This window comes from Oryctolagus cuniculus, chromosome 1, assembly GCF_051225735.1.
Source record: "Oryctolagus cuniculus isolate XC-2025 breed Fujian yellow rabbit chromosome 1, ASM5122573v1, whole genome shotgun sequence".
NCBI classification, from domain to species: domain Eukaryota; kingdom Metazoa; phylum Chordata; class Mammalia; order Lagomorpha; family Leporidae; genus Oryctolagus; species Oryctolagus cuniculus.
This window is the reverse complement of record NC_142867.1, coordinates 165,594,643-165,606,699: the sequence shown is the minus strand read 5'-3', so window position 1 is coordinate 165,606,699 and position 12,057 is coordinate 165,594,643. Positions and strand designations below refer to the sequence as shown.

At 39.2% G+C, this 12,057-nt stretch overlaps 1 protein-coding gene and 1 pseudogene across 7 annotated transcripts in view; both read left to right on the top strand.

The window, feature by feature from the left end:
* The window catches only part of RFX3 (regulatory factor X3), a 337,813-nt gene that overhangs the window by 237,220 nt on the left and 88,536 nt on the right, over positions 1-12,057 (top strand). The window lies entirely within an intron of this gene.
* LOC138844236 (RNA-binding protein 7 pseudogene) lies at positions 1,609-2,089 on the top strand (annotated as a pseudogene).

Genomic DNA, 12,057 nt, shown 5'->3' with positions numbered 1-12,057 from the left:
TTAATGTAAAACAGCTTTATAAATCATGAAAGCATTGTAGCATTTTATTTTCAAATCACTTTCTTTGACATTTCCATAATAGAAATAGTCTCTACTGTGAGACCATTTTTAATTATAATGATAGTTTAAGAATTTAATCTTGATTTTTTAATCTTTAAAAAAAACTTAAAAAGAGCCAGTACCCTTTGGCTTGGTTAAAGGGCAGGTGATGCTGATACAAGGGTTGGGGCCCCAGGAGTGATGGCACTGTCTTAGAGGGAAAATTTCAAACTAAAGTGACACAGGAGCTGGTGATCTAGCTTTTCTACCAGGCTGGTCCAATAATAAAAGTGAAAATTCCAAAAGATTAGAATGGTATGGGTGTTAAAAATATATTGTAAGTGTTAAAGTGATCATATGGATAGGATTAGGTGTTAAAGTAATCACATAGGTAGGATTAAGTGTTTGGTGATAATAATTGATAGAATTAAAAAGAAGTGAATGCTCCATCATGGAAAGCAGTCTATACAGCAGACTCAGAATGACAATCACTTTATGTAGCACCCTGATCTTAGAATCAGCCCTTAAGGCATTCTGGTCTGGCTAAAAAGCTTATGAGAACATTTCAGGTGTGGAAAGCCAAGACACTGTGGCAAAAAGTGTCTTACATGAAGGATCTTTGTGGGTGAGACCCCAGTGGAAAGAAGTGGTCATCAAAGAAGGATGTACTTTTCTCTAAAAGGAGGAAAGAACTTCCACTTTGATTATGGCCTTATCTAAATACTGATGGAGTTTGTGGTCACAAAAGGCTTCCATAGCCTAAGTAGCTCATGTCAAGAGCCTCAGATGATCATTGACATCATATAAAGAGTGTTAATTGTTAAATTAACAACAGGAGTCACTGTGTACTAACTTTCCACGCAGGACCTCTATCCTCAAAGAGTTGTATTATGAGAGTTAACAGTAAAACTTATTCTCAAAGATTTATTTCATTTTAATGTATTAAGTGGAGGATATTCTTATGTCTCATAAGTTTTAGTTATGCCTAAGTGTCTAACTCCATTGCTTGTTTTCCTAGGTGCTTCTTTAATGAATGATAAAACTTGTTCTCAAGGACTTTATTTCTTTTAATGTATTAAGCAGAGGGTATTACTTAGTCTTATAAGTTATAGTTATGTCTAAGTGCTTGCAGAAGAGGTATCATTCTTGGGTGCTTCTTTAAAGTTAATTAAGTTTCTCAAAAAAAAGTGAAATTAACTTTGAGATGCAATGACTTTGAATAGCCCTTATCTCAAATGTTGAGGAAGAGGTTTTGTGTGTGTGTGTACAAATTGTTGAACTCTTTACTTAATATAGAGTTGGTCTTCTGTGTATAAAGTTAATTGAAAATAGATCTTAGTAGAGAATAGGACTGGGAATGAGAGAGGGAGAAGGAGAAAGAGGGGTGAGAGTGTGGGTGGGAGAGCAGGTACAGTGGGTATTACTATGTTCCTGAAGTTGTACTTGTGAAATGCATGAAGTCTGTATTCCTCAAATAAAAGCTTTCTTTGGGGGAAAAAAAGATAAGCATGGTAAACCAAAGCAGCTTGCATTTGTAAATCTCAAATATGAAGTGTTGTTCCTTATGCAATGAATCTATATAATAATATCAAACTTTTTTGGAAGGGACATCAGAGTTCAGTGTAGATCAGAAAGTCATCATGGTTCACAGGATGTTGGTTTGTCAAATCTCAGCATCGTGTTGGAAGTTCAAGTCCTACTTCTGTGTCTCCTAGCAGATGAACAGTGTTTTGAGACAGATGTCATATGGTGGGAAATCTGGTTCTCCACATGTGGGTCAGTCAGGATTCTCACCATCAGTTCAGTCAGATAATCATACTTTCACGCAGTCTTCAAGCTCCCAGTGACCCAAGTTACACCATCATCACAGTGTAAAGTCAGACAGAATCCTTCTCCCTACCTAGGAGGTCGACATTATCATCTTGAACAGTGGTGCTCTGATCTTGGGTCTAACCATCATTACAGAGGAAGCAAAGATGATTTGTTCTATGAAGATAGGAACCATGATAGCTGAAGCCATGACTATGATAACAGGAGAGACAGTAGCTGAGCTAGAAAAAGGCACTCATCTCAACACTAACAAGTGTTAAAAGTACATTGTTTTATAGGGTCATTTTAAGTCCTGTTGTCTAAGGTGGTCTAGAAATATTTTGTTTAAAAACTGTAGTGATCAGCTTTACAATTTGCCACCTTTCTTTATAAATTTTCAAAAAACCAATAGCTACAATTTAATACTGAGGGAAATGTGGTTCTACTTTTATTACAGTGGTAACCTTTCCCTTCAGGGTTTTAAGGACAAGAATGCCACAGTTCCTAATCATTTTAGACAGTTTTGGAAGGGTGAATTATATAGATTGCATTATAAAGCAAATATTTTGATATTCTGTTATCCTTTTTGTATTGTAAAGAAATTTCTGGTTAGTGAGTCAGATTCTGGTGTGTATGATAGAAAATATTCAAATTGATAATCTAGATGGTTATTAGAATTTTGGTAGTAAACTAGAAAGCATAACTTTCTAACATTAAGCATCTCTTCATAATTCCCTGCTTTTGAAACAGACTTATCTTCTTGTCATTCTCAATTGCCCCTACATGAACCTTGTGCTCCAGCCAGTCTTAATTAGTTGTACTATAGTGGCTGTGCATTGCATTGATTTTACAGAAGATGTTGTAGGGGAAAGAACTGAAGGTTTAGCATCACACTCTAGTGCAGGGCCACATGAAGCCTCTTGGCCTCTCTCTGTTCTCTCCGGTCTGTCCACTGATTCTGCCAATGAGCATTCACCTCTATTTCCTAGATGTAGGCCCATTCCAGCACTTCAGCAGAGCCCTTGTGCATGGTAGCTACTCGGCAGAACAAGGAGCCAGTCTGTGAGGATTCTGCTTCATTAGAAGGCAATGCGGAATTGTAAATAACAATGGAGAATAATAAATATTAGGGAAAACGCTTTTCCTATTATATTTTTTTTGAAAAAAATACTATATGGATTTTTTTTTTTGAGCATGGGAAAATAGAATCACACATGTAATAGCCATTGTCCAGTAGACACATCTCCTCACTCCTAACCTCTTTTTCTTGGGGGACTTCTTAGTTGGGACTTTTCTCTAAAGTCCATATTGGGGTACTCATTCTTGGTCAGATTATCGCAGATGACTATTGGTGGCAGTGGGTACTTGGGGACTACCTACTTACCCTTGGTTCCAACAGACATTAGTGACTGGAAAAGAGTTTAAGGCCACATGTTTATCACATTGTAGTCTATGTTCATTGTGTCTGTATCACACATTTGTCTATCAGATGATGGGTGCTTTGTCTCCTCTAGGCCCTTCCTAGGTATTTACTAATCTTTGTAGGAGATAAGCCGGCGCCGCGGCTCACTAGGCTAATCCTCCGCCTAGCGGCGCCGGCACACCGGGTTCTAGTCCCGGTCGGGGCGCCGGATTCTGTCCCGGTTGCCCCTCTTCCAGGCCAGCCCTCTGCTGTGGCCCGGGAGTGCAGTGGAGGATGGCCCAGGTGCTTGGGCCCTGCACCCCATGGGAGACCAGGAAAAAGCACCTGGCTCCTGGCTCCTGCCATCGGATCAGCGCGGTGCGCCGGCCGCGGCGGCCATTGGAGGGTGAACCAACGGCAAAGGAAGACCTTTCTCTCTGTCTCTCTCTCTCACTGTCCACTCTGCCTGTCAAAAAAAAAAAAAAAAAAAATCTTTGTAGGAGATATACTGGGCTTAATTTTATCCCTTAATGTGATATATAGTATCTCCCTTACCTCTTCTGAATTTATAATCCTAATTAGAAGTTAAAGTCCTAAGAAATAATGAAAGGGTCCCATCACTGCTGTTGTCTGCCACAAAATGTGCAAACTTCATGTACTCAGAACAACTTCCAGAGTTTCTGCATTCTTTTCTTGAATCTACTCATGAAGAAATATGATCTGTTTATTGCCATGTGATCACATTTTTATCATGCTTGTTGGGCAGGCTACTTTCTATACCATAAGCAAATTAGTGATTTTATTTTTTTAAACTTTTATTTAGTAAATATAAATTTCCAAAGTACAGTTTATGGATTACAATGGCTTTTTCCCACCCCATAACTTCCCTCCCACCCGCAACCCTCCCATCTCCCACTCCCTCTCCCATTCCATTCACATCAAGATTCATTTTCAATTATCTTTATATACAGAAGATCAATTCAGTATATATTAAGTAAAGATTTCATCAGTTTGCACCCACACAGAAGATGAAGTGTAAAATACTGTCTCAGTACTAGTTATAGCATTAATTCACATTGCACAACACATTAAGGACAGAGATCCTACATGAGAAGTAAGTACACAGTGACTCCTGTTGTTGACTTAACAGTTTGACACTCTTGTTTATGACGTCAGTAATCACCCTAGGCTCTAGTCATGAGTTGCCAAGGCTATGGAAGCCTTTTGAGTTCACCGACTTTGATCTTATTTAGACAAGGTCATAGTCAAAGTGGAAGTTCTCTCCTTCCTTTAGAGAAAGGTACCTCCTTCTTTGATGGCCCGTTCTTTCTACTGGGATCTCACTCCCAGAGATCTTTCATTTAGGGTGGTGTTTTTTGTTTTTTTTTTTGTTTGTTTGTTTGTTTGTTTTTTTTGCTGCAGTGTCTTGGCTTTCCATGCCTAAAATACTTACATGGGCTCTTCAGCCAGATCTGAATGCCTTAAGGGCTGATTCTGAGGCCAGAGTGCTGTTTAGGACATCTGCCATTCTATGAGTCTGCTGTGTATCCCGCTTCCTATGTTGGATCTTTCTCTCCCTTTTTTAATCTATCAGTTAGTATTAGCAGACACTAGTCTTGTTTGTGTGATCCCTTTGACTCTTAGTCCTTTCATTATGATCAATTGTGAACTGAAATTGATCACTTGGACTAGTGAGATGGCCTTGGTACATGCAACCTTGATGGGATTACTAGTGATTTTAGTCTCTAACTAGTATTCCAGGCTTAGTATGGCAATTCTTTCGCACAGATGAAGGAAACCCACTTTTTGCATTCCCCGAGCTCATGTCATTCAAGAATTCAGTAATTGATTGGGAGAGCTGAATCATATCTGTATTTAGTGTAAATTCCCAGTTTCTTCCTGGTGCTCCAATCCTCAAACATTTTGTCCTCATAATTTGTTTTACCTTCCTCTCATTCTTCTGCCAAATTAACTCATTTGCTTGATGAGCAGAATGGTCTGTGCGTTCTCTGATGAAGTCTAAGCTTTTCTGAATATTCTTAGTGGTAAACCACTCTCTGAGCAAGTTGCTCTAGCCAGGTTCTGTTTTTCTCCTCCTGCTCCATATCACCCTTTCATATGACACCTGCAAAGAGATCTTTTGGGTTCTGTGCTTTATGTGGTCCACTATCTGGTGTGTGAATGGAGAGAGTTCTCCACATTACTAGGGCTTTGATCCTTCAGATTTTGTCAGGTGTTCTGGCTGGTCAGGAGCTAAGCGTTCTGGCTTGAGACAGTGTAATTCCGAGGCCTGGAAAATTCCTACGCCTTTGTCTCTTACCTGTCCCAGGGCTCTCCTCTGATGTTTCAGCAGCCTGCCTAAACACAGTGAAAAATACTTCTCTCTGATTTTAAAAATGCCTTTGGCTTCCAGTAGCACAGTTCAAAGGGTCATCATCTTTCCTGATAACCAGCTGTAGAGTACCTCTCCATTCTCCTGGGAATTCTATTTTAGCCAGTCTGTCTGGTGGCTCTTAACCTATCCCAAATAAAAGGGGTGTTCAGAAAGTTCATATCATGATAAAAACTGCATTTTCATGTTTTTATTTTTTTGCACCAAAATAATCTTATCTCTTAATTCTATTTTCCACAAACTTTTCAAACTATCCTTGAATTGCCAAAGGTATTCTTTAATTTCCTAAAAATAATCTAGCTTTGTTTAAGAAGTGTGTGCCCATAAAGGCTGGAATGGATATCTGTTTCTTACCTTCTGTTTCAGATGTGAAGTTTCTAAGTCCCACTCAATGCTACAATCTCACTTACTGCTCGGTAAGCCTGGCTTTGCAGACCATGTATCTCCTCTCAAATGGAGCCACCTTCCATTGGATCTCAGAGGAGTTGGCATACCTGTTTGTCTGATGATGAGGCAATAATCTTGTTTTAACTGGCAATAATACCAGTCTTAACTTCCAAGCCTCATATATCCCAGCATTAGATAATTGTGGGGAGTTTGTGTACATTATCCGTGACTCAGTCCCAGAGTGATTATTCATAATAGATACAGCTATGCACTGTGGTTATAGAATTGATTTTTATTTATTTATTTATTTTTTGACAGGCAGAGTGGACAATGAGAGAGAGAGACAGAGAGAAAGGTCTTCCTTTTGCCATTGGTTCACCCTCCAATAGCCACCGCGGCCAGCGCACTGCGGCCAGCGTACCGCGCTGATCCAATGGCAGAAGCCAGGTACTTATCCTGGTCTCCCATGGGGTGCAGGGCCCAAGTAATTGGGCCATCCTCCACTGCACTCCCTGGCCACAGCAGAGAGCTGGCCTGGGAGAGGGGCAACCGGGACAGAATCTTGCGCCCTGACCGGGACTAGAACCTGGTGTGCCGGCGCCGCAAGGCAGAGGATTAGCCTAGTGAGCCGCGGCGCCGGCCTAGAATTGATTTTTAAAAGAATACTGAAATATGGGTGGGCATTGTGTTGCTGCACGTTAAGCTGCTGCTTGGGATGTCTATATACCATATCAAAGTGCTGGTTCAAGTCCTGGTTCTTCCATGCTCCTGATCCAGCTTCCTGATAATGTGACTGGGAGGCAGTAGTGATGATCCAAATGCTTGGGTTTCTCCCACCTATATGTGAGACCTGGATGGAGTTCCTTGCCGATGGCCTGGGCTAGCCCTAGCTATTTGTAGGCATTTGGGGAGTGAACCAGTGGATGGAAGAGTGCTCTCCATTTCTCTGACATTCTGCCTTTCAAATAAATTTTAAAAAAACTTTTTTTAAAAAATAAAAGATGTCCTGATAGTTTAAAGTTTTGCTAATTTAAGAGAAATGTAGAAAATGTTTACCATAGTGCCTTCTGTTTTTGAAAAAATACATGAATCTTTTAGTCTTAAAAAGTCTTTTGGCTATGTACATTTAAGTAGAAAAAAGAAAAAGGCCTTTTTTTAAAAAGAAAGAAATGAAAAAGGAATTTAAAAGAAAGGAAATAGAAGGTCAACACTCAAAAATAAAGACATCACTGAGGCCTCAAATTAGCATTCAGATGGTCACAAAGCCTCTTGTTAATCTGATTACAGTATTTTGCCTAGAGCTGAAATTTCAATAACAGTGATGACTATTTTACTGTAAACATCATGAGGCAGAGAAATGAACAGGAGAATACACTAGAATCTCTTCATGGCAGTGTGTTTGATATGTGTATCTGAAGTGTTCTGATCACCCAGTGGTGAAGTAAAGGCCAATGTCTTCAAGTGAAAAAAAAATTAAGGCAATATCAAGCTTTTTTTATATAGAGAGGTTTATTTTTATTTATTTGAAAGGCAGCATCACAGAAAGAGGGATGGATAGAATGACTGAGAGAGAGAGAGAGAGATTTTTTATCACTGGTTCACTCATCAAATGGATATGACAGCCTGTGGTGGGCCAGGCCAAAGCTAGGAGCCTGGAATTCCATCCGGGTATGCCAGATGGGCGGCAGGGGCTCAAGTACTTGAAGCATCTTCTGCTGCATTCCTGAGCCTGTTAGAAAGGATCTGGATGGTAAGTGGAGCAGCTGGGACACAAACTGGTATGCCAGCATGGCAGCTAGTGGCTTAAGCTGCTGCCCCACAACACTAGCTCCCCTACCAAGCTTTCTGTCTCAGACTTCCCACCTTCATATCTGTAGTTCAAAAATGTTTCTCTTCAACCTGTATCATATCCCAGATTAATATATAAAGTGCTGTCATATCAGATTAATTCCTTTTCTCAAGACTTCTCAACAGTGTCCCACATACTGCTTAATTGAAGATCCCAGGTGAGGTATTGGAATCTGACTTCATTTACATATGCCTAAAGGAACTTCATCCCTCAGCCAATTTTATTCTTCCTCATATATCTGTCTTGTTTGCTCTGCCTAAAAGGTTTACTAACCTGCACCTATCAGAATGCCAGGCATTGTTTTTTTTTTTTTTTTTTTTTTTAACTAAAGATCTGCCTTACTCATGCTCTGTCTAACCCTACCAGAAAGCAGTAATTTTCCCCTCTGGACTTCCCTCTGTGTTCTAGAGATATTGAATGATTTAATCCATTCTAGTTACCTTTAATCAATTAAACCATTTATATGTATCTATAAAGTAGTCCCTCAGTATACAAATAGATCCATTGTATCCCTTCTATCAATCCATCAAGCTGTAATGTGTAATGAGCTTCTGGTTGGCTGGGCTGGGCTGTGCTATGAAAATCTTTACTACCATTTCTCTCTCTCTCTTTCTCTCTCTGTCTCTGTCTCTGTCTCTTTGTCACCACCCCATCTGTACACACACACAAAGCTAACCCTATATCTTGCATACAATGAGGTGCTATATTGAAGTTCCCACTCTGAGTAGCAAACACATAGTTGTATTATACTGGATGGTAGGGCGTTTATTTAATTGTATTTTAATTTAAAAAATACTACAGATTTGAAACACTTGTAAGTTTGCGCTGGTTGATAATCTAGCTATTTAATCATTTTGATTTTCTGAGGCTGCAGTGATACTATCTTTGTTTAGGTTATAAACATTTCCTCAGAAGATACATGAGACTATCATGTTGAGCATTTGGGCCAATAATCTTTTGATCATTAAACATACTTTTAAACAAATTTTCCATCTGTTTTATTTGGCTGCCATTTCCTACCTTACATATGACAATTATGGGTGAACTTTCATTTAGTATTAAGTATATTTTCCTGTGGACAATTTATAGATTTTTCCTAAGGTCTGAGTTTAATGTTTCAAATGACCTACAGTACACTGGAAGCATGTGATCTCGCCAAGTTGCTTTGGTCTCAGTATTTTAGATGTCAAATGCTGAAGTGTGCCATCTTTTCCTTGACATTGGTCATTCCCTGAAGCTGAACGAACATTTGCTAAAGTATCTGATCCACGATAAGAGTGACAATTTATTCTTTGATGAGCATGATGGAAATTTATCCTAATTCTGTATCAGCTCCTCCCAAATACATAGACCTTACCCACATGAAATTGAGAAGAACAAATCTGGGTTAATTGGGGAGGGAGGTGAGATTAATCATATGCTTGTTGTAATGGAGCTGATTAATCCTCTTTATAATATTTAAATTTTGTTTCATTGTTATCTTTCTTCCCGATTTTGACATTGTTCTTTTATCCTCTCTCTCACTTTCACTTTCCCTCCATTGTCATAATGTATTCCTGTGAGAATTTTCTTCTCATACCCTGGTCCTTTAAAGCTTCTATTCAACCCACAGACACTCACTGGGCACACTTCAACCTTTACTTGTTTTAACCTTATTACCAACAGTGCCCATTTTACCTAGCAAAACCTGGCCACTGGATTTATCTGAAAATCCATAGTTTTCAAGTATTGATAGACTTCCCTTAAAACTTTACTGCCTGACTCACAGTCACTATCTAATTCTAATTTATTTCATCCTCACTCATACCACTGCTGTATATTCATGTAGGGGGGTACTTCAGAAAGTTCATGGAAGAATGAAATTATAAGATAAATTTATTTTAGTACAAAATTTTGAAATCTTTTCATGATATTAATTTTTTCATAATCATTTTCCAAGAACTTTTTGAAGGTCTCATATGTATGTATGTGTGTATGGTATGTGTGTGTGTATATATGATGTGCATATGGTATATATGTGTGTGTATATATATGGTATATGTAAATATATGCCATATATAATCTGTATTCTCCTTAGAAATGATTTACAGTCACATGAAACTTTTCTGCTGTTTTCTGACCTGTGTTTTCTCTTTGAAAACAGAAGTACTTACTGATCTTCTTTTAAGAGCTATAATGCTGAGTTCCTTTAGAAAGTTTTACAGTTTAACATTTTGGTAAAGCGTTTACTCATTCCATTTATATATTGTAACACACAGACAGTCACTATATAGTAAAACCCATGCTTTATAAAATGTCCATCAGGGCTGAAATCCTTTTATGAAATTAGAATTCCTTTCAGTATCTTTTAATGAATATGATAAATATTAAGTGTTTTGGCCAGCGCCATGGCTCACTTAGCTAATCCTCTGCCTGTGGCGCCGGCACCCCGGGTTCTAGTCCCGGTTGGGGCGCCGGGTACTAGTCCCGGTTGCTCCTCTTCCAGTCCAGCTCTCTGCTGTGGCCCAGGAAAGCAGCGGAGGATGGCCCAAGTGCTTGAGTCCCTGTACCCTGCACCCGCCTGGGAGACCAGGAGGAAGTACCTGGCTCCTGGCTTTGGATTGGTGCAGTGCCAGCCGTAGTAGCCATTAGGGGAGTGAACCAACGGAAGGAAGACATTTCTCTCTCTCTGTCTCGCTCTCTCTCACTGTCTAACTCTGCCTGGCAAAAAAATAATTAATTAATTAAATTAATAAGCTTCTAGTGTCCCAGTTATTGCCTTGAACTAATTAATGAATATTTAAGAGTTCACTGGTATTTGGAAGGCTGTCAATTTCCAACCTGATTGCTCTGAGGATGGTTGTCTTCCTTATAGAAAAAGCATGAAGTTGATTTCTTGGCTTCCTTATCATACCATGTTTTTTCCTTTCTGTGCCCTGGGTCCAACAAATTCAGTACAGCCATAAGCCAGTTAGAGCAGAAGATTCCTGAAACCAAAAGAAGTAGCTCCATTGTTACCTGTTTTACCTAAATCAACCAACCAATCAATAAATCTTCCAAGGTTCAAGTATTGTGGAAAGTCAGCGTGTCTATCCCTGGGGAGCACGATTTGCCTTTTACCCCTCCTTGCCCCTTCCTTTCCTCCTCTAAACTGTTCAACATCAGGCTAGAAATGAGAGAGCTTTCTAAGAAATCATTTGGAAGTCTGGACCACTATATGTTAAAAACTTAAGGTCTAGAGGCAGGTATCCAAGGAAAAGAACTGCTTAGATATGCTAAGTGAAGGAAGTGCTGGTTTATCCATCTAATGTTGCGACCTCACAAACCCTGAGCATGGACAGTGACACATTTTATTGTTCATTAAAACCTAGAAAGCCACAGGATGTGGATCATTTTATTTTTATTTGGAAGACTGAAATCTCTCTTCGAATTTTCTGCACTCAAACTTTAAAGAAAATGTAGATATTTTAGCAAATTAATGTGATAAGCAGATTCTTCCTAAAAGTGATAGTCACATGAGTCTTTTTAGCTGTTGTTTTACCTGTGCTTTTGAAAACAAGAGCATTTACCAATTCACTTGTTAGAGATACAATACTAAGATCCTTTGTAGTTTTACAGTTGGACATTGTGGTAAGATGTTTGTTTATTCCTTACATTTAGGAGTATACTGAATCTTCTCACTCGTGTAACATCATTTTCTTCAGTTTATTTTTAAGTAAAATGAAGAACTGCATTGATTTCCATCTGGCTGTGAGAATGTTTGAGAAATGAATTTACTTACTTGTGTTTTCTAAGAAAACAGAATAAATTATATTACATCCACTTATGAATTAATTTAATAATTTTTCCTTCTAACTTCTTTTTTTTAAATGATTTTATTTACTTGAAAGTCAAAATTAGAGAGAGGGGGAGAGAGAGAGTGACAGAGAGAGAGAGAAAAAGAGAGAGAGAGATAAAAAGAAATCATCCATCTGCTGGTTCACTTCTTAGCTGGCTGCAAGGGCTGGGGCTGGAACAGGCCGAAACCAGGAGCCAGGAGCTTCTTCTTGGTTTCTGACATGGGTGCAGGGGCTCAAACACTTGGCCATTGTCTGCTGCTTTCCCAGGCACATTAGCAGGGAGCTGGATAGGAAGTGGCGCAGCCAGGACTCAAATCGGGGGCCCATTTGGGATGCCGACACCACAAGCCGTGGCTTTACC